Source organism: Bombina bombina, chromosome 1 (assembly GCF_027579735.1).
Source record: "Bombina bombina isolate aBomBom1 chromosome 1, aBomBom1.pri, whole genome shotgun sequence".
In the NCBI taxonomy this organism is placed as follows: Eukaryota; Metazoa; Chordata; class Amphibia; order Anura; family Bombinatoridae; genus Bombina; species Bombina bombina.
Genome location: NC_069499.1, coordinates 767871 through 788006, shown reverse-complemented (window position 1 = coordinate 788006; position 20136 = coordinate 767871). Strand labels below are relative to the sequence as shown.

The 20136-nt window shown below is 42.7% G+C and overlaps 1 protein-coding gene across 1 annotated transcript in view; it reads right to left on the bottom strand.

The window, feature by feature from the left end:
• ALDH6A1 (aldehyde dehydrogenase 6 family member A1) overlaps nt 1–17097 on the bottom strand; it is a 261329-nt gene extending 244232 nt beyond the window's left edge. Inside the window, exon 1 of the mRNA XM_053697045.1 lies at nt 17027–17097. The gene's annotated coding sequence lies outside the window, so the exon portion shown is untranslated. The remainder of the gene's footprint in view (nt 1–17026) is intronic.
• Between the last annotated feature and the right edge of the window lie 3039 nt (nt 17098–20136).

Below are 20136 nucleotides of genomic sequence, written 5' to 3'. Positions count from 1 at the left end.
TGATGTCTGTCACATGATACAGTTATATTCACACTTACTGAGGCACCAGTTACTACTGAGCATGTGCAAGAGGTCACAGTGTATACGTATATGAGTCTGTGATTAGCTGATGGCTGTCATATGATACAGTTATATGCACACTGTACTAAGGCACCAGTTACTACTGAGCATGTGCAAGAGATCACAGTGTATACGTATATGAGTCTGTGATTAGCTGATGGCTGTCATATGATACAGTTATATGCACACTGTCTGAGGCACCAGTTACTACTGAGCATGTGCAATAGATCACAGTGTATACGTATATGAGTCTGTGATTAGCTGATGGCTGTCACATGATACAGTTATATACACACTTTCTGAGACACCAGTTACTACTGAGCATGTGCAAGAGATCACAGTGTATATGTATATGAGTCTGTGATTAGCTGATGGCTGTCACATGATACAGTTATATGCACACTTACTGAGGAACCAGTTACTACTGAGCATGTGCAAGAGATCACAGTGTATACGTATATGAGTCTGTGATTAGCTGATGGCTGTCATATGATACAGTTATATGCACACTGTCTGAGACACCAGTTACTACTGAGCATGTGCAAGAGATCACAGTGTATACGTATATGAGTCTGTGATTAGCTGATGGCTGTCATATGATACAGTTATATGCACACTTACTGAGGCACCAGTTACTACTGAGCATGTGCAAGAGATCACAGTGTATACGTATATGAGTCTGATTAGCTGATGGCTGTCACATGATACAGTTATATGCACACTGTGTGAGGTACCAGTTACTACTGAGCATGTGCAAGAGATCACAGTGTATACGTATATGAGTCTGTGATTAGCTAATGGCTGTGACATGATACAGTTATATGCACACTGTCTGAGGTACCAGTTACTACTGAGCATGTGCAAGAGATCACAGTGTATACGTATATGAGTCTGTGATTAGCTGATGGCTGTCACATGATACAGTTATATGCACACTGTCTGAGGCACCAGTTACTACTGAGCATGTGCAAGAGATCACAGTGTATACGTATATGAGTCTGTGATTAGCTGATGACTGTCACATGATACAGTTATATGCACACTTACTGAGGAACCAGTAACTACTGAACATGTGCAAGAGGTCACAGTGTATACGTATAGGAGTCTGTGATTAGCTGATGGCTGTCACATGATACAGTTATATACACACTGTATGAGGCACCAGTTACTACTGAGCATGTGCAAGAGATTACAGTGTATACGTATAGGAGTCTGTGATTAGCTGATGGCTGTCACATGATACAGTTATATACACACTGTCTGAGGCACCAGTTACTACTGAGCATGTGCAAGAGGTCACAGTGTATACGTATAGGAGTCTGTGATTAGCTGATGGCTGTCACATGATACAGTTATATACACACTGTCTGAGGCACCAGTTACTACTGAGCATGTGCAAGAGGTCACAGTGTATACGTATAGGAGTCTGTGATTAGCTGATGGCTGTCACATGATACAGTTATATACACACTGTATGAGGCACCAGTTACTACTGCGCATGTGCAAGAGATCACAGTGTATATGTATATGAGTCTGTGATTAGCTGATGACTGTCACATGATACAGTTATATGCACACTTACTGAGGAACCAGTAACTACTGAACATGTGCAAGAGGTCACAGTGTATACGTATATGAGTCTGTGATTAGCTGATGGCTGTCACATGATACAGTTATATGCACACTGTCTGAGGCACCAGTTACTACTGAGCATGTGCAAGAGGTCACAGTGTATACGTATATGAGTCTGTGATTAGCTGATGTCTGTCACATGATACAGTTATATGTACACTGTCTGAGGTACCAGTTACTACTGAGCATGTGCAAGAGATCACAGTGTATATGTATATGAGTCTGTGATTAGCTGATGTCTGTCACATGATTCAGTTATATACACACTGTCTGAGGCACCAGTTACTACTGAGCATGTGCAAGAGATCACAGTGTATACGTATATGAGTCTGTGATTAGCTGATGTCTGTCACATGATACAGTTATAGGCACACTTACTGAGGCACCAGTTACTACTGAGCATGTGCAAGAGATCACAGTGTATATGTATATGAGTCTGTGATTAGCTGATGGCTGTCACATGATACAGTTATATGCACACTGTCTGACGCACCAGTTACTACTGAGCATGTGCAAGAGATCACAGTGTATACGTATATGAGTCTGTGATTAGCTGATGGCTGTCACATGATATAGTTATATACACACTGTCTGAGGCACCAGTTACTACTGAGCATGTGCAAGAGATCACAGTGTATACGTATATGAGTGTGTGATTAGCTGATGGCTGTCACATGATACAGTTGTATACACACTGTCTGAGGCACCAGTTACTACTGAGCATGTGCAAGAGATCACAGTGTATACGTATATGAGTGTGTGATTAGCTGATGGCTGTCACATGATACAGTTGTATTCACACTTACTGAGGCACCAGTTACTACTGAGCATGTGCAAGAGATCACAGTGTATATGTATATGAGTCTGTGATTAGCTGATGGCTGTCACATGATACAGTCATATACACACTTTCTGAGGCACCAGTTACTACTGAGCATGTGCAAGAGATCACAGTGTATACGTATATGAGTCTGTGATTAGCTGATGGCTGTCACATGATACAGTTATATGTACACTTACTGAGGCACCAGTTACTACTGCGCATGTGCAAGAGATCACAGTGTATATGTATATGAGTTTGTGATTAGCTGATGGCTGTCACATGATACAGTTATATACACACTGTCTGAGGCACCAGTTACTACTGAGCATGTGCAAGAGATCACAGTGTATACGTATATGAGTCTGTGATTAGCTGATGGCTGTCACATGATACAGTTATATGCACACTTACTGAGGCACCAGTTACTACTGAGCATGTGCAAGAGGTCACAGTGTATACGTATATGAGTCTGTGATTAGCTGATGGCTGTCACATGATACAGTTATATACACACTTACTGAGGCACCAGTTACTACTGAGCATGTGCAAGAGGTCACAGTGTATACGTATATGAGTCTGTGATTAGCTGATGGCTGTCATATGATACAGTTATATGCACACTGTATGAGGCACCAGTTACTACTGAGCATGTGCAAGAGGTCACAGTGTATACGTATATGAATCTGTGATTAGCTGATGGCTGTCACATGATACAGTTAGATGCACACTGTATGAGGCACCAGTTACTACTGGGCATGTGCAAGAGGTCACAGTGTATACGTATATGAATCTGTGATTAGCTGATGGCTGTCACATGATACAGTTAGATGCACACTGTATGAGGCACCAGTTACTACTGGGCATGTGCAAGAGATCACAGTGTATACGTATACGAGTCTGTGATTAGCTGATGGCTGTCACATGATACAGTTATATGCACACTTACTGAGGCACCAGTTACTACTGAGCATGTGCAAGAGATCACAGTGTATACGTATATGAGTCTGTGATTAGCTGATGGCTGTCACATGATACAGTTATATACACACTGTCTGAGGCACCAGTTACTACTGAGCATGTGCAAGAGATCACAGTGTATACGTATATGAGTCTGTGATTGGCTGATGGCTGTCACATGATACAGTTATATACACACTTACTGAGGCACCAGTTACTACTGAGCATGTGCAAGAGGTCACAGTGTATACGTATATGAGTCTGTGATTAGCTGATGTCTGTCACATGATACAGTTAGATGCACACTGTATGAGGCACCAGTTACTACTGGGCATGTGCAAGAGGTCACAGTGTATACGTATATGAATCTGTGATTAGCTGATGGCTGTCACATGATACAGTTAGATGCACACTGTATGAGGCACCAGTTACTACTGGGCATGTGCAAGAGATCACAGTGTATACGTATACGAGTCTGTGATTAGCTGATGGCTGTCACATGATACAGTTATATGCACACTTACTGAGGCACCAGTTACTACTGAGCATGTGCAAGAGATCACAGTGTATACGTATATGAGTCTGTGATTAGCTGATGGCTGTCACATGATACAGTTATATACACACTTACTGAGGCACCAGTTACTACTGAGCATGTGCAAGAGGTCACAGTGTATACGTATATGAGTCTGTGATTGGCTGATGGCTGTCACATGATACAGTTATATACACACTTACTGAGGCACCAGTTACTACTGAGCATGTGCAAGAGGTCACAGTGTATACGTATATGAGTCTGTGATTAGCTGATGTCTGTCACATGATACAGTTATAGGCACACTTACTGAGGCACCAGTTACTACTGAGCATGTGCAAGAGATCACAGTGTATACGTATATGAGTCTGTGATTAGCTGATGGCTGTCACATGATACAGTTATATGCACACTGTCTGAGGCACCAGTTATTACTGAGCATGTGCAAGAGATCACAGTGTATACGTATATGAGTCTGTGATTAGCTGATGGCTGTCACATGATACAGTTATATGCACACTTACTGAGGCACCAGTTACTACTGAGCATGTGCAAGAGGTCACAGTGTATACGTATATGAGTCTGTGATTAGCTGATGGCTGTCATATGATACAGTTATATGCACACTGTACTAAGGCACCAGTTACTACTGAGCATGTGCAAGAGATCACAGTGTATACGTATATGAGTCTGTGATTAGCTGATGGCTGTCATATGATACAGTTATATGCACACTGTCTGAGGCACCAGTTACTACTGAGCATGTGCAATAGATCACAGTGTATATGTATATGAGTCTGTGATTAGCTGATGGCTGTCACATGATACAGTTATATACACACTTTCTGAGACACCAGTTACTACTGAGCATGTGCAAGAGATCACAGTGTATATGTATATGAGTCTGTGATTAGCTGATGGCTGTCACATGATACAGTTATATGCACACTGTCTGAGGCACCAGTTACTACTGAGCATGTGCAAGAGATCACAGTGTATACGTATATGAGTCTGTGATTAGCTGATGGCTGTCATATGATACAGTTATATGCACACTTACTGAGGCACCAGTTACTACTGAGCATGTGCAAGAGATCACAGTGTATACGTATATGAGTCTGATTAGCTGATGGCTGTCACATGATACAGTTATATGCACACTGTGTGAGGTACCAGTTACTACTGAGCATGTGCAAGAGATCACAGTGTATACGTATATGAGTCTGTGATTAGCTAATGGTTGTGACATGATACAGTTATATGCACACTGTCTGAGGCACCAGTTACTACTGAGCATGTGCAAGAGATCACAGTGTATACGTATATGAGTCTGTGATTAGCTGATGACTGTCACATGATACAGTTATATGCACACTTACTGAGGAACCAGTAACTACTGAACATGTGCAAGAGGTCACAGTGTATACGTATAGGAGTCTGTGATTAGCTGATGGCTGTCACATGATACAGTTATATACACACTGTATGAGGCACCAGTTACTACTGCGCATGTGCAAGAGATCACAGTGTATACGTATATGAGTGTGTGATTAGCTGATGGCTGTCACATGATACAGTTGTATACACACTTACTGAGGCACCAGTTACTACTGAGCATGTGCAAGAGGTCACAGTGTATACGTATATGAGTCTGTGATTGGCTGATGGCTGTCACATGATACAGTTATATACACACTTACTGAGGCACCAGTTACTACTGAGCATGTGCAAGAGATCACAGTGTATACGTATATGAGTCTGTGATTAGCTGATGACTGTCACATGATACAGTTATATGCACACTTACTGAGCATGTGCAAGAGATCACAGTGTATACGTATATGAGTCTGTGATTAGCTGATGGCTGTCACATGATACAGTTATATACACACTGTCTGAGGCACCAGTTACTACTGAGCATGTGCAAGAGGTCACAGTGTATACGTATAGGAGTCTGTGATTAGCTGATGGCTGTCACATGATACAGTTATATACACACTGTATGAGGCACCAGTTACTACTGCGCATGTGCAAGAGATCACAGTGTATACGTATATGAGTCTGTGATTAGCTGATGGCTGTCACATGATACAGTTATATACACACTGTATGAGGCACCAGTTACTACTGAGCATGTGCAAGAGATCACAGTGTATACGTATATGAGTCTGTGATTAGCTGATGACTGTCACATGATACAGTTATATGCACACTTACTGAGGCACCAGTTACTACTGAGCATGTGCAAGAGATCACAGTGTATACGTATATGAGTCTGTGATTAGCTGATGGCTGTCACATGATACAGTTATATACACACTGTCTGAGGCACCAGTTACTACTGAGCATGTGCAAGAGGTCACAGTGTATACGTATAGGAGTCTGTGATTAGCTGATGGCTGTCACATGATACAGTTATATACACACTGTATGAGGCACCAGTTACTACTGCGCATGTGCAAGAGATCACAGTGTATATGTATATGAGTCTGTGATTAGCTGATGTCTGTCACATGATACAGTTATATACACACTTACTGAGGAACCAGTAACTACTGAACATGTGCAAGAGATCACAGTGTATACGTATATGAGTCTGTGATTAGCTGATGTCTGTCACATGATACAGTTATATGCACACTGTCTGAGGTACCAGTAACTACTGAACATGTGCAAGAGGTCACAGTGTATACGTATATGAGTCTGTGATTAGCTGATGGCTGTCACATGATACAGTTATATGCACACTGTCTGAGGCACCAGTTACTACTGAGCATGTGCAAGAGGTCACAGTGTATACGTATATGAGTCTGTGATTAGCTGATGTCTGTCACATGATACAGTTATATGTACACTGTCTGAGGTACCAGTTACTACTGAGCATGTGCAAGAGATCACAGTGTATATGTATATGAGTCTGTGATTAGCTGATGTCTGTCACATGATTCAGTTATATACACACTGTCTGAGGCACCAGTTACTACTGAGCATGTGCAAGAGATCACAGTGTATACGTATATGAGTCTGTGATTAGCTGATGTCTGTCACATGATACAGTTATAGGCACACTTACTGAGGCACCAGTTACTACTGAGCATGTGCAAGAGATCACAGTGTATACGTATATGAGTCTGTGATTAGCTGATGGCTGTCACATGATACAGTTATATGCACACTGTCTGACGCACCAGTTACTACTGAGCATGTGCAAGAGATCACAGTGTATACGTATATGAGTCTGTGATTAGCTGATGGCTGTCACATGATACAGTTATATACACACTGTCTGAGGCACCAGTTACTACTGAGCATGTGCAAGAGATCACAGTGTATACGTATATGAGTGTCTGATTAGCTGATGTCTGTCACATGATACAGTTATAGGCACACTTACTGAGGCACCAGTTACTACTGAGCATGTGCAAGAGATCACAGTGTATATGTATATGAGTCTGTGATTAGCTGATGGCTGTCACATGATACAGTTATATACACACTTACTGAGGCACCAGTAACTACTGAACATGTGCAAGAGGTCACAGTGTATACGTATATGAGTCTGTGATTAGCTGATGGCTGTCACATGATACAGTTATATACACACTGTCTGAGGCACCAGTTACTACTGAGCATGTGCAAGAGATCACAGTGTATACGTATATGAGTCTGTGATTAGCTGATGGCTGTCACATGATACAGTTATATGCACACTTACTGAGGAACCAGTAACTACTGAACATGTGCAAGAGGTCACAGTGTATACGTATACGAGTCTGTGATTAGCTGATGGCTGTCACATGATACAGTTATATGCACACTGTCTGAGGCACCAGTTACTACTGAGCATGTGCAAGAGGTCACAGTGTATACGTATATGAGTCTGTGATTAGCTGATGTCTGTCACATGATACAGTTATATGCACACCGTCTGATGCACCAGTTACTACTGAGCATGTGCAAGAGATCACAGTGTATATGTATATGAGTCTGTGATTAGCTGATGGCTGTGTCACATGATACAGTTATATGCACACTGTCTGAGGCACCAGTTACTACTGAGCATGTGCAAGAGATCACAGTGTATACGTATATGAGTCTGTGATTAGCTGATGTCTGTCACATGATACAGTTATATGCACACTTACTGAGGCACCAGTTACTACTGAGCATGTGCAAGAGATCACAGTGTATACGTATATGAGTCTGTGATTAGCTGATGGCTGTCACATGATACAGTTATATGCACACTGTCTGAGGCACCAGTTACTACTGAGCATGTGCAAGAGATCACAGTGTATACGTATATGAGTCTGTGATTAGCTGATGGCTGTCACATGATACAGTTATATACACACTTACCGAGGCACCAGTTACTACTGAGCATCTGCAAGAGATCACAGTGTATACGTATACGAGTCTGTGATTAGCTGATGGCTGTCACATGATACAGTTATATGCACACTGTCTGAGGCACCAGTTACTACTGAGCATGTGCAAGAGATCACAGTGTATACGTATATGAGTCTGTGATTAGCTGATGGCTGTCACATGATACAGTTATATGCACACTGTCTGAGGCATAAGTTACTACTGAGCATGTGCAAGAGATCACAGTGTATATGTATATGAGTCTGTGATTAGCTGATGACTGTCACATGATACAGTTATATACACACTTACTGAGGCATAAGTTACTACTGAGCATGTGCAAGAGATCACAGTGTATACGTATATGAGTCTGTGATTAGCTGATGACTGTCACATGATACAGTTATATGCACACTTACTGAGGAACCAGTAACTACTGAACATGTGCAAGAGGTCACAGTGTATACGTATATGAGTCTGTGATTAGCTGATGGCTGTCACATGATACAGTTATATACACACTTACTGAGGCACCAGTTACTACTGAGCATGTGCAAGAGATCACAGTGTATACGTATATGAGTCTGTGATTAGCTGATGGCTGTCACATGATACAGTTATATGCACACTGTCTGAGGCACCAGTTACTACTGAGCATGTGCAAGAGATCACAGTGTATATGTATATGAGTCTGTGATTAGCTGATGGCTGTCACATGATACAGTTATATGCACACTGTCTGAGGCCCCAGCTACTACTGAGCATGTGCAAGAGATCACAGTGTATACGTATATGAGTCTGTGATTAGCTGATGGCTGTCACATGATACAGTTATATACACACTTACCGAGGCACCAGTTACTACTGAGCATGTGCAAGAGATCACAGTGTATACGTATATGAGTCTGTGATTAGCTGATGGCTGTCACATGATACAGTTATATACACACTGTCTGAGGCACCAGTTACTACTGAGCATGTGCAAGAGATCACAGTGTATACGTATATGAGTGTCTGATTAGCTGATGGCTGTCACATGATACAGTTATATACACACTGTCTGAGGCACCAGTTACTACTGAGCATGTGCAAGAGATCACAGTGTATACGTATATGAGTCTGTGATTAGCTGATGGCTCTCACATGATACAGTTATATACACACTTACCGAGGCACCAGTTACTACTGAGCATGTGCAAGAGATCACAGTGTATACGTATATGAGTCTGTGATTAGCTGATGGCTGTCACATGATACAGTTATATGCACACTTACTGAGGCACCAGTTACTACTGAGCATGTGCAAGAGATCACAGTGTATACGTATATGAGTCTGTGATTAGCTGATGGCTGTCATATGATACAGTTATATACACACTGTCTGAGGCACCAGTTACTACTGAGCATGTGCAAGAGATCACAGTGTATACGTATATTAGTCTGTGATTAGCTGATGGCTGTCACATGATACAGTTATATGCACACTGTCTGAGGCACCAGTTACTACTGAGCATGTGCAAGAGATCACAGTGTATACGTATATGAGTCTGTGATTAGCTGATGGCTGTCACATGATACAGTTATATGCACACTGTCTGAGGCACCAGTTACTACTGAGCATGTGCAAGAGATCACAGTGTATATGTATATGAGTCTGTGATTAGCTGATGGCTGTCACATGATACAGTTATATGCACACTGTCTGAGGCCCCAGCTACTACTGAGCATGTGCAAGAGATCACAGTGTATACGTATATGAGTGTGATTAGCTGATGGCTGTCACATGAAACAGGGGTCAGCAAATTGAAGTAAATTGTGAAATATGTTATAAAAAAAAATCTACTGCTCATATAATATTTATAGTAAGTGCTTTTGTGTTGTGTTATACAGGTGTTCTATCCTACTGTATTGGTCCTTTAATACAATATAATGCTTCATAACACAGACCAGTCTATTTAAATGGTTACTATAGCGAACACCGGGCTTTATTTCAGAGCTAATGTGAGCCAAGCTCATTAACAGAAGGTTAAGTATCATATTTTCACCAAATGAATTTCCTGTCGCTAGTATTTAACCTTAAAACGTTGGTCATACAACACATCAGACCGTTGGTTATAATTACAGGATTAATACAAACAAAACCATTTGAGGTTAACAGCATGTTTATGAAGACTACAAAATAATGCATTCTCTGTGGCCCTGACTGTTCCCTATCTATCTATTGGGTACTTATAGAGCGCAAACTAATTCCCTCTCTCTCAAGACCCTATTAAAGGGACAGTATTTACCAGTTTTCATATAACTGCATGTAACAGACACTACTATAAAGAATAATATGCAGAGATACTGATATAAAAAAGGAAATTTATGCTTACCTGATAAATTGATTTCTTCTACGATACGACGAGTCCACGGATTTCATCCTTACTTGTGGGATATTATCCTCCTGTTAACAGGAAGTGGCAAAGAGCACCACAGAGCTGTATATATAGCTCCTCCCTTCCCCTCCACCCCCAGTCATTCGACCGAAGGTTATAAGAAGAGAAAGGAAAGGCTATAAGGTGCAGAGGTGACTGAAGTTATAAATAATAAAAAACATAATCTGTCTTAAATTGACAGGGAGGGCTGTAAACTTGTCGTATCGTAGAAGAAATCAATTTATCAGGTAAGCATAAATTTCCTTTTCTTCTACAAGATACGACGAGTCCACGGATTTTATCCTTACTTGTGGGATACAATACCAACGCAACAGGACACGGATGAAAGGGAGGGACAAGACAGAGACCTAAACAGAAGGCACCACTGCTTGAAGAACTTTTCTCCCAAAAACAGCCTCAGAAGAAGCAAAAGTATCAAATTTGCAAAATTTGGAAAAAGTATGAAGGAACGACGAAGTCGCAGCCTTACAAATCTGTTCAACAGATGCATCGTTTTTAAAGGCCCATGTAGAAGCCACAGCTCTGGTAGAATGAGCCGTAATTATTTCAGGAGGCCGCTGTCCAGCAGTCTCATATGCCAGGCGGATGATACTTCTCAGTCAAAAAGAGAGCTTTCTGACCCCTACGCTTTCCAGAATAAACAATAAATAATGAAGATGATTGACGGAAATCCTTAGTTGAATGTAAGTAAAACTTTAAGGCACGGACCACGTCCAGATTATGTAACAGATGCTCCTTCTTAGAAGAAGGATTAGGACACAAGGAAGGAACAACAATTTCCTGATTAATATTCTTATTGGAAACAACCTTGGGAAGAAAACCAGGTTTAGTATGTAAAACCACCTTATCAGAATGAAATATGAGATAAGGTGAATCGCACTGTAACGCTGAAAGCTCAGAAACTCTTCGAGCAGAAGAAATAGCAACCACAAACAGAACTTTCCAAGATAATAATTTAATATCTATGGAATGCATAGGTTCAAACGGAACCCCTTGAAGAACTCGAAGAACTAAATTTAAACTCCAGGGAGGAGTAATTGGTCTTAATACAGGCTTAATTCTAGTTAGAGCCTGACAAAAAGACTGAACATCTGGCACATCTGTTTGTGAAACAGAATTTAAAAAGCTGAAATTTGTCCTTTTAAGGAACTCGCTGATAATCCTTTCTCCAATCCTTCTTGGAGAAAAGACAAAATCCTAGGAATCCTAACTTTACTCCATGAGTAACCCTTGGATTCACACCAATAAAGATATTTACGCCATATCTTATGATAGATCTTTCTAGTGACAGGCTTTCTAGCCTGTATCAAAGTACTGATAACCGAATCAGAGAATCCTCTCTTCGATAAAATCAAGCGTTCAATCTCCACGCAGTCAGCTGCAGAGAAATTAGATTTGGATGTCGGAAAGGACCTTGAATAAGAAGGTACTGTCGCAAAGGAAGTTTCCACGGTGGCAGAGAGGACATGTCCACTAGATCCGCATACCAAGTCCTGCGTGGCCACGCAGGCGCTATCAGGATCACTGAAGCTCTCTCCTGTTTGATTCGAGCAATCACGCGTGGAAGGAGAGGAAACGGTGGAAACACATAAGCTAGGCTGAACAACCAAGGCACTGCCAAGGTATCGGTTCGGCCTGAGGATCCCTCGACCTGGATCCGTATCTTGGAAGCTTGGCATTCTGTCGAGATGCCATCAGATCCAATTCCGGTCTGCCCCATCGGAGATTCAATGAGGCAAATACCTCCGGGTGGAGTTCCCACTCCCCCGGATGAAAAGCCTGTCGACTTAGAAAATCCGCTTCCCAGTTCTCTACTCCTGGGATGTAGATTGCTGACAGATGACAAGAGTGGGCCTCCGCCCAACGCATTATCTTGGATACCTCTCTCATCGCTAAGGAACTCCTTGTAACCCCCTGATGATTGATATATGCCACAGTCGTGATGTTGTCCGACTGGAATCTGATGAATTTTGCCTAAGTCAACTGAGGCCATGCCTGAAGCACATTGAATATTGCTCTCAGTTCCAGAATATTGATTGGAAGTAGAGACTCCACCTGAGTCCAAACACCCTGAGCCTTCAGGGAATTCCAGACTGCACCCCAGCCCAGAAGGCTGGTGTCCGTTGTCACTATCACCCACGAGGGTCTGCGGAAACAAGTCCCCTGGGACAGATGATCCAGCGACAACCACCAAAGAAGAGAGTCTCTGGTTTCTTGATCTAGATTTATCTGAGGAGATAAATCCGCATAATCCCCATTCCACTGTCCAAGCATGCACAGCTGCAGCGGTCTGAGATGAAAGCGAGCAAACGGAATGATGTCCATTGCCGCTACCATTAATCCAATTACCTCCATACACTGAGCCACTGATGGCCGAGGAATGGACTGAAGTGCTTGGCAAGTATTTAGAATCTGATTTTCTGACCTCCGTCAGAAATATTTTCATGGCTACCGAGTCTATCAGAGTTCCCAAGAAAGGAACTCTTGTCTGTGGAATAAGTGAACTTTTCTCTATGTTCACCTTCCAACCGTGAGTTCTCAGGAAAGACAACACTGTGTCCGTGTGAGATTTTGTCAGTTGATATGTTGACGCCTGGATCAGAATATCGTCCAGATAAGGCGCCACTGCTATGCCTCGCGGTCTGAGAACCGCCAAAAGAGACCCTAGAACCTTTGTGAAGATTCTGGGTGCTGTGGTCAACCCGAAGAGAAGAGCCACAAACTGATAATGTTTGTCCAGGAAGGCAAACCTTAGAAACTGATGATGATCCTTGTGGATAGGAATATGAAGGTAAGCATCCTTCAAGTCCACGGTAGTCATATATTGACCCTCCTGGATCATTGGTAAATTGTTCGTATAGTCTCCATCTTGAACGATGGGACTCTGAGAAACTTGTTTAGACACTTGAGGTCTAAGATGGGTCTGAAAGTTCCCTCTTTTTTGGGAACCACAAATAGATTTGAGTAAAACCCCTGTCCCTGTTCCGATTTCGGAACGGGACAAATTACTCCCATGGTAAAAAGGTCTTTTACACAGCGTAAGAATGCCTCTCTTTTTATCTGGTCTGCAGATAATCTTGAAAGATGAAATCTCCCTCTTGGGAGAAAATCCTTGAATTCCAATTGATAACCGTGGGTCACTATTTCTAGTGCCCAGGGGTCCTGAACATCCCTTGCCCAAGCCTGGGCAAAGAAAGAAAATCTGTCCCCTACTAGATCCGGTCCCTGATCGGGGGCCACCCCTTCATGCTGTCTTTGTAGCAGCAGCGGGCTTCTTGGATTGTTTACCTTTATTCCAATTCTGGTTGGGTCTCCAGACTGACTTAGATTGGATAAAATTTCCTTCCTGCTTTGTGGAGGAAGAGGAAGCAGAAGGTCCTCTCTTAAGATTCCGAAAGGAACGAAAATTATTCTGTTTACCCCTCATCTTAACAGACTTATCCTGAGGTAGGGCATGGCCTTTACCTCCTGTAATGTCAGAAATGATTTCCTTCAATTCAGGCCCGAAAAGTGTCTTACCTTTAAAGGGCATAGCTAAAAGCTTATGTTTTGATGACACATCAGCAGACCAAGATTTGAGCCACAACGCTCTACGTGCTAGAATAGCAAATCCTGCATTTTTCGCCGCTAATTTAGCAATTTGAAAAGCGGAATCAGTAATAAAAGAATTAGCTAGCTTAAGAGCCTTAATTCTATCCAAAATGTCATCTAACGGAGTCTCAACTTTCAGAGACTCTTCCAGAGCCTCAAACCAAAAAGCTGCTGCAGTAGTTACTGGAACAATGCAAGCTGTAGGTTGTAAAAGAAAACCCTGATTAATAAATAATTTCTTTAGGAGACCCTCTAATTTTTTATCCATAGGGTCTTTGAAAGCACAACTGTCCTCAATGGGTATAGTTGTACGCTTCGCCAGGGTAGATATAGCTCGCTCTACCTTAGGGACCGTTTGCCACGAGTCCCGAATGGTGTCTGATATGGGAAACATTTTCTTAAAATTAGGAGGGGGAGAAAACGGTATACCTGGTCTATCCCACTCCTTTTTTATAATTTCCGAAATTCTTTTAGGAACCGGAAAAACATCAGTGTAAGTAGGCACCTCTAGATATTTGTTCATCACTATTGTGGTATCACAAAAGGGTCACAATCATCCAGAGTCGCTAAAACCTCCCGAAGTTACAGACGGAGGTGTTCAAGCTTAAATTTAAAGGACGTAACGTCCGAATCTGTCTGAGGTAACACATTCCCTGAGTCTGAAATCTCTCCTTAAGACAGCAATTCCCTGACCCCCAACTCAGAACACTGTGAGGGTACATTGGAAATAGCTAATAAAGCATCAGAGGATTCAGTATTCACATTAATACCTGACCTACTGCGTTTACCCTGTAACACTGGTAATTTAGATAATACCTCTGTAAGGGTAGTTGACATAACTGCAGCAATCTCCTGCAGAGTAAAAGAAATAGACGCACTAGAGGTACTTGGCGTCGCTTGTGTGGGCGTTAAAGGTTGTGTCACTTGGGGAGAATTGGATGGCATATCCTGATTCTCTTCAGACTGAGAATCATCCTTAGGCACACTATCTTGACCTAAAATATGGTCTTTACAATGTAAGGCCCTTTCAGTACAAGAGGTACACAATGTAAGAGGGGGTTGCACAATAGCTTCTAAATACATAGAACAATGAGATTCCTCAATGTCAGACATGTTGAACAGACTAGTAATAACCACAGAAGTCGTTTAAACACTTTATTTATTGCTTTAAATACATTTTTGAAAAACGTGTACTGCGCCTTTAAGAAATAAAAAGTGAACAATTTTTCCAAAACTGCTTAAATAACGTTAATTTGTCTAAAAAATTAGCTTAAACTTATTGGTTTATCCAAAAATTACTGCACTCCAGGAATAAGGGGAGAAATAAGGCTCTAAAGTGACATATCAGTTTACACAAAAATACCCCGTGCACCTCGCCACAGCTCTGCTGTGGCGCCTACCTGCCGCCAGGGTACTTCAAAATGATTAGCCAACACTCCGGACCAGAGAACCACTGTTCAGGAGCAACCAGAGTTACTGCTTGCTGCTTCTCTGTCAGAAGGAAGTGTGCATCTGAGCGCGCGAAAACAAGCCCCGCCCCTTATGGCCGATGTCAGAGTAGGCCCAAACACAACCACATGGAGAAGCGGTTTTGCACACAAGCTAAGTGGAAAACTAAAACACCCCAAACACATCCCTGCAAGTCATGCTGGTTATACTATAAAAACACCAATCGTTTTACTGCCTTTATGCCTCTCCCAGAGTGTCATATCATGCCCTTATAATGTCACTTAGAAAAATAATAACAAGGGACTCCAGTAACACCCCTCTGTATAACAGGTCTACTGCTTACCCCATTCCCATATAGAGAAATAAATGCCAGCCAGTTCTGATATACCAAGTCTCCTCAGAAATAAAAGGCTGCACATACCTAATGCTGCTTGTAGCAAGAAACCGGTCTCCACACTGAAGATGTCTCATGGTTACCTTCAGAAGTCTTGTAGGGACCAGCGTGGATCTTAGTTACAACCGCTAAGATCATCAACCTAAGGGCAGAAATATTCTTCCATAACCCCCTGAGGAAAATAGTACACACCGGTACCATTTAAAATAAAAAACTTCTTGATTTTAGAAAATAAAACTAACACCTCACTTTACCTTCTTCCTAGTATAACACAGGCAAAGAGAATGATTGGGGGTGGAGGGGAAGGGAGGAGCTATATATACAGCTCTGCTGTGGTGCTCTTTGCCACTTCCTGTTAACAGGAGGATAATATCCCACAAGGATGAAATCCGTGGACTCGTCGTATCTTGTAGAAGAAATCCAGTATAAAACCGTTTAAAAAAAACTTACTTGGAAGTTCCCAGTTTAGCTGGAAAACCCAATGAACACCCCCTTCCTCTCTTTACACAAACAGAAGCAAGCTGCAGTAAGTATACATAAGTGTACTTCTAAAAATTTAGGCTTGGCTAGGAGTCTGAAAATCTGTGCAATGTTATTTAAAAATAAGCAAAACTATACATTAAAAAAAAAACTAACAAAAAACGGTATAGGCTTTATAAATGGATCATCTACAAAACATTTATGCAAAGAAAAATCTAGTGTATAATGTCCCACAAAACCTCTCCTGTGATGGATCAGCTAAACAGCAATACATTTGCCTCATAATAATTTGGACTCACCACAGTGCCAGCTGCAGAAGAGAAGTTTGCTTGCTGGAAACGAGCCAAAGCCTAACAAGAAAAAAAAATAAAAAATGTTCATATGTATCACAAACAGTACAAACTCAACATGTAGATAGTAGATTCCATCAACCAATGGGGTCACACAGATTCACACATAAAGCCAACAGATATAGCCCCCACCATCACCAAACATGGTCACACATATACCCACTAGTCTAACTGGCACACATAAAGCCAACAGATATAGCCCCCACCATCACCAAACAGGCTCACATAGATACACACTAGTCTAACTGGCACACATAAAGCCAACAGATATAGCCCCCACCATCACCAAACATGGTCACACAGATACACACTAGTCTAACTGGCACACATAAAGCAAACAGATATAGCCCTCTCCATCACCAAACAGGCTCACATAGATACACACTAGTCTAACTGGCACACATAAAGCCAACAGATATAGCCCCCACCATCACCAAACATGGTCACATAGATACACACTAGTCTAACTGGTACACATAAAGCCAACAGATATAGCCCCCACCATCACCAAACATGCTCACACAGATACACACTAGTCTAACTGGCATACATAAAGCCAACAGATATAGCCCTCTCCATCACCAAACATGCTCACACAGATACCCACTAGTCTAACTGGCATACATAAAGCCAACAGATATAGCCCTCTCCATCAGCAAACATGCTCACACAGATACCCACTAGTCTAACTGGCACACATAAAGCCAACAGATATAGCCCTCTCCATCACCAAACAGGCTCACATAGATACCCACTAGTCTAACTGGCACACATAAAGCCAACAGATATAGCCCTCTCCATCACCAAACAGGCTCACATAGATACACACTAGTCTAACTGGCACACATAAAGCCAACAGATATAGCCCTCTCCATCACCAAACAGGCTCACATAGATACACACTAGTCTAACTGGCACACATAAAGCCAACAGATATAGCCCTCTCCATCACCAAACAGGCTCACATAGATACACACTAGTCTAACTGGCACACATAAAGCCAACAGATATAGCCCCCACCATCACCAAACAGGCTCACATAGATACCCACTAGTCTAAATGGCACACATAAACCCAACAGATATAGCCCTCTCCATCACCAAACAGGCTTAAACAGATACCCACTAGTCTAACTGGCACACATAAAGCAAACAGATATAGCCCTCTCCATCACCAAACAGGCTCACATAGATACATACTAGTATAACTGGCACACATAAAGCCAACAGATATAGCCCCCACCATCACCAAACATGGTCACACAGATACCCATTAGTCTAACTGGCACACATAAAGCAAACAGATATAGCCCTCTCCATCACCAAACAGGCTCACATAGATACACACTAGTCTAACTGGTACACATAAAGCTAACAGATATAGCCCCCACCATCACCAAACATGCTCACATAGATACTAACTAGTCTAACTGGCACACATAAAGCCAACAGATATAGCCCTCTCCATCACCAAACATGCTCACACAGATACACACTAGTCTAACTGGCACACATAAAGCCAACAGATATAGCCCCCACCATCACCAAACATGGTCACACAGATACCCACTAGTCTAACTGGCACACATAAAGCCAACAGATATAGCCCTCGCCATCACCAAACAGGCTCACATAGATACCCACTAGTCTAAATGGCACACATAAGCCCAACAGATATAGCCCTCTCCATCACCAAACAGGCTCACACAGATACCCACTAGTCTAACTGGCATACATAAAGCCAACAGATATAGCCCTCTCCATCACCAAACATGCTCACACAGATACACACTAGTCTAACTGGCACACATAAAGCCAACAGATATAGCCCTCGACATCACCAAACAGGCTCACACAGATACCCACTAGTCTAACTAGCACACATAAAACCAACAGATATAGCCCTCGCCATCACCAAACATGGTCACACAGATACCCACTAGTCTAACTAGCACACATAAAGCAAACAGATAAAGCCCCCAGTGTCGCGGATACTGGGCTGCAAGGGTTAAATCCATACCCCCTACAACCTCACCCCTGTTGTTTCTCAGTGGAAGCATTGGTTTTATGAAGAGCTGGGGTATGACCAAGAAAACCCTCGTAGGCTGGCCGGGCTCCTGGAACTCCCGGTCAGCCGCCCCACCACGGACACCCGCCTAACCCCTCTTAGACTATCCAGGCTCCTGGAACTCCCTGTCGGCCACGGGACAGCAGGACACGCGCTAACTTTAACCCAGGTCGCTCCAGCAACCATGTGCCCCAGAGCTCCGCTCTTTTGGGGATTTGTAGCCCCTGGGGAGTACAAGGGGTGGGGGAATTGCCGGAGGGGAGCTGCTTTGGGAACCGGAGGTTTTGGACACCACTAATCCAATAACTTAAACGGACTGTAACTCAGGTCCCCAGTAACGAATCATGCTTTTTGGACTGTTGCATCTGGGGACGAGAGCTTTAAAATGACAGCCTGGAAGTGCCGCCGCTCCACCGGGATCACCCCGAAACCGCCACCCCTATGTATTGGGATTATGTGAGGCTGTGGCTCCTATGGAGGTGCAGGGCTGTCTGGAGGGGCGGGAATGGCGGGAAAATTGTGGGATTGTCCTTTGTGTTATCAAGATGAGCTGTGTGTATAAAAGGAGTGTATGTTTTACAATAAAATCAGTCCTTGTTTAACCTGAATGCTAGTCTGTCTAGTTATTTGGGTTGGCTCCAGCTAAAATCACTTTCCTGGGCTACATAGCAGCCTGTTCCAGGCAGAGAAAGGATCATCAGGCAGAGCTACCCAGTCTTGGTAGCTGGAGTCTGCCACAGGGTGGGACCCTGGGTACTGATGCTGTCGGGCATCAGGGGTGACTACAGGCTGTGGTCACTTGCCAGCTACATAGCTGCAGTCGGCAGGGAGGAAGCAGGACCCGTTTGGCGGAGCTACCCAGTCGGGGTAGCCGGGGTATCCGTCACATTGGCTGGCAGAGGTGGGATGCTTCCAACTTCCTGGGTCATTTAAACCACCAGCTAGAAGTAATATTGAATGGAGACTCGAGGAAAGACTGCGGGTACCAGGAA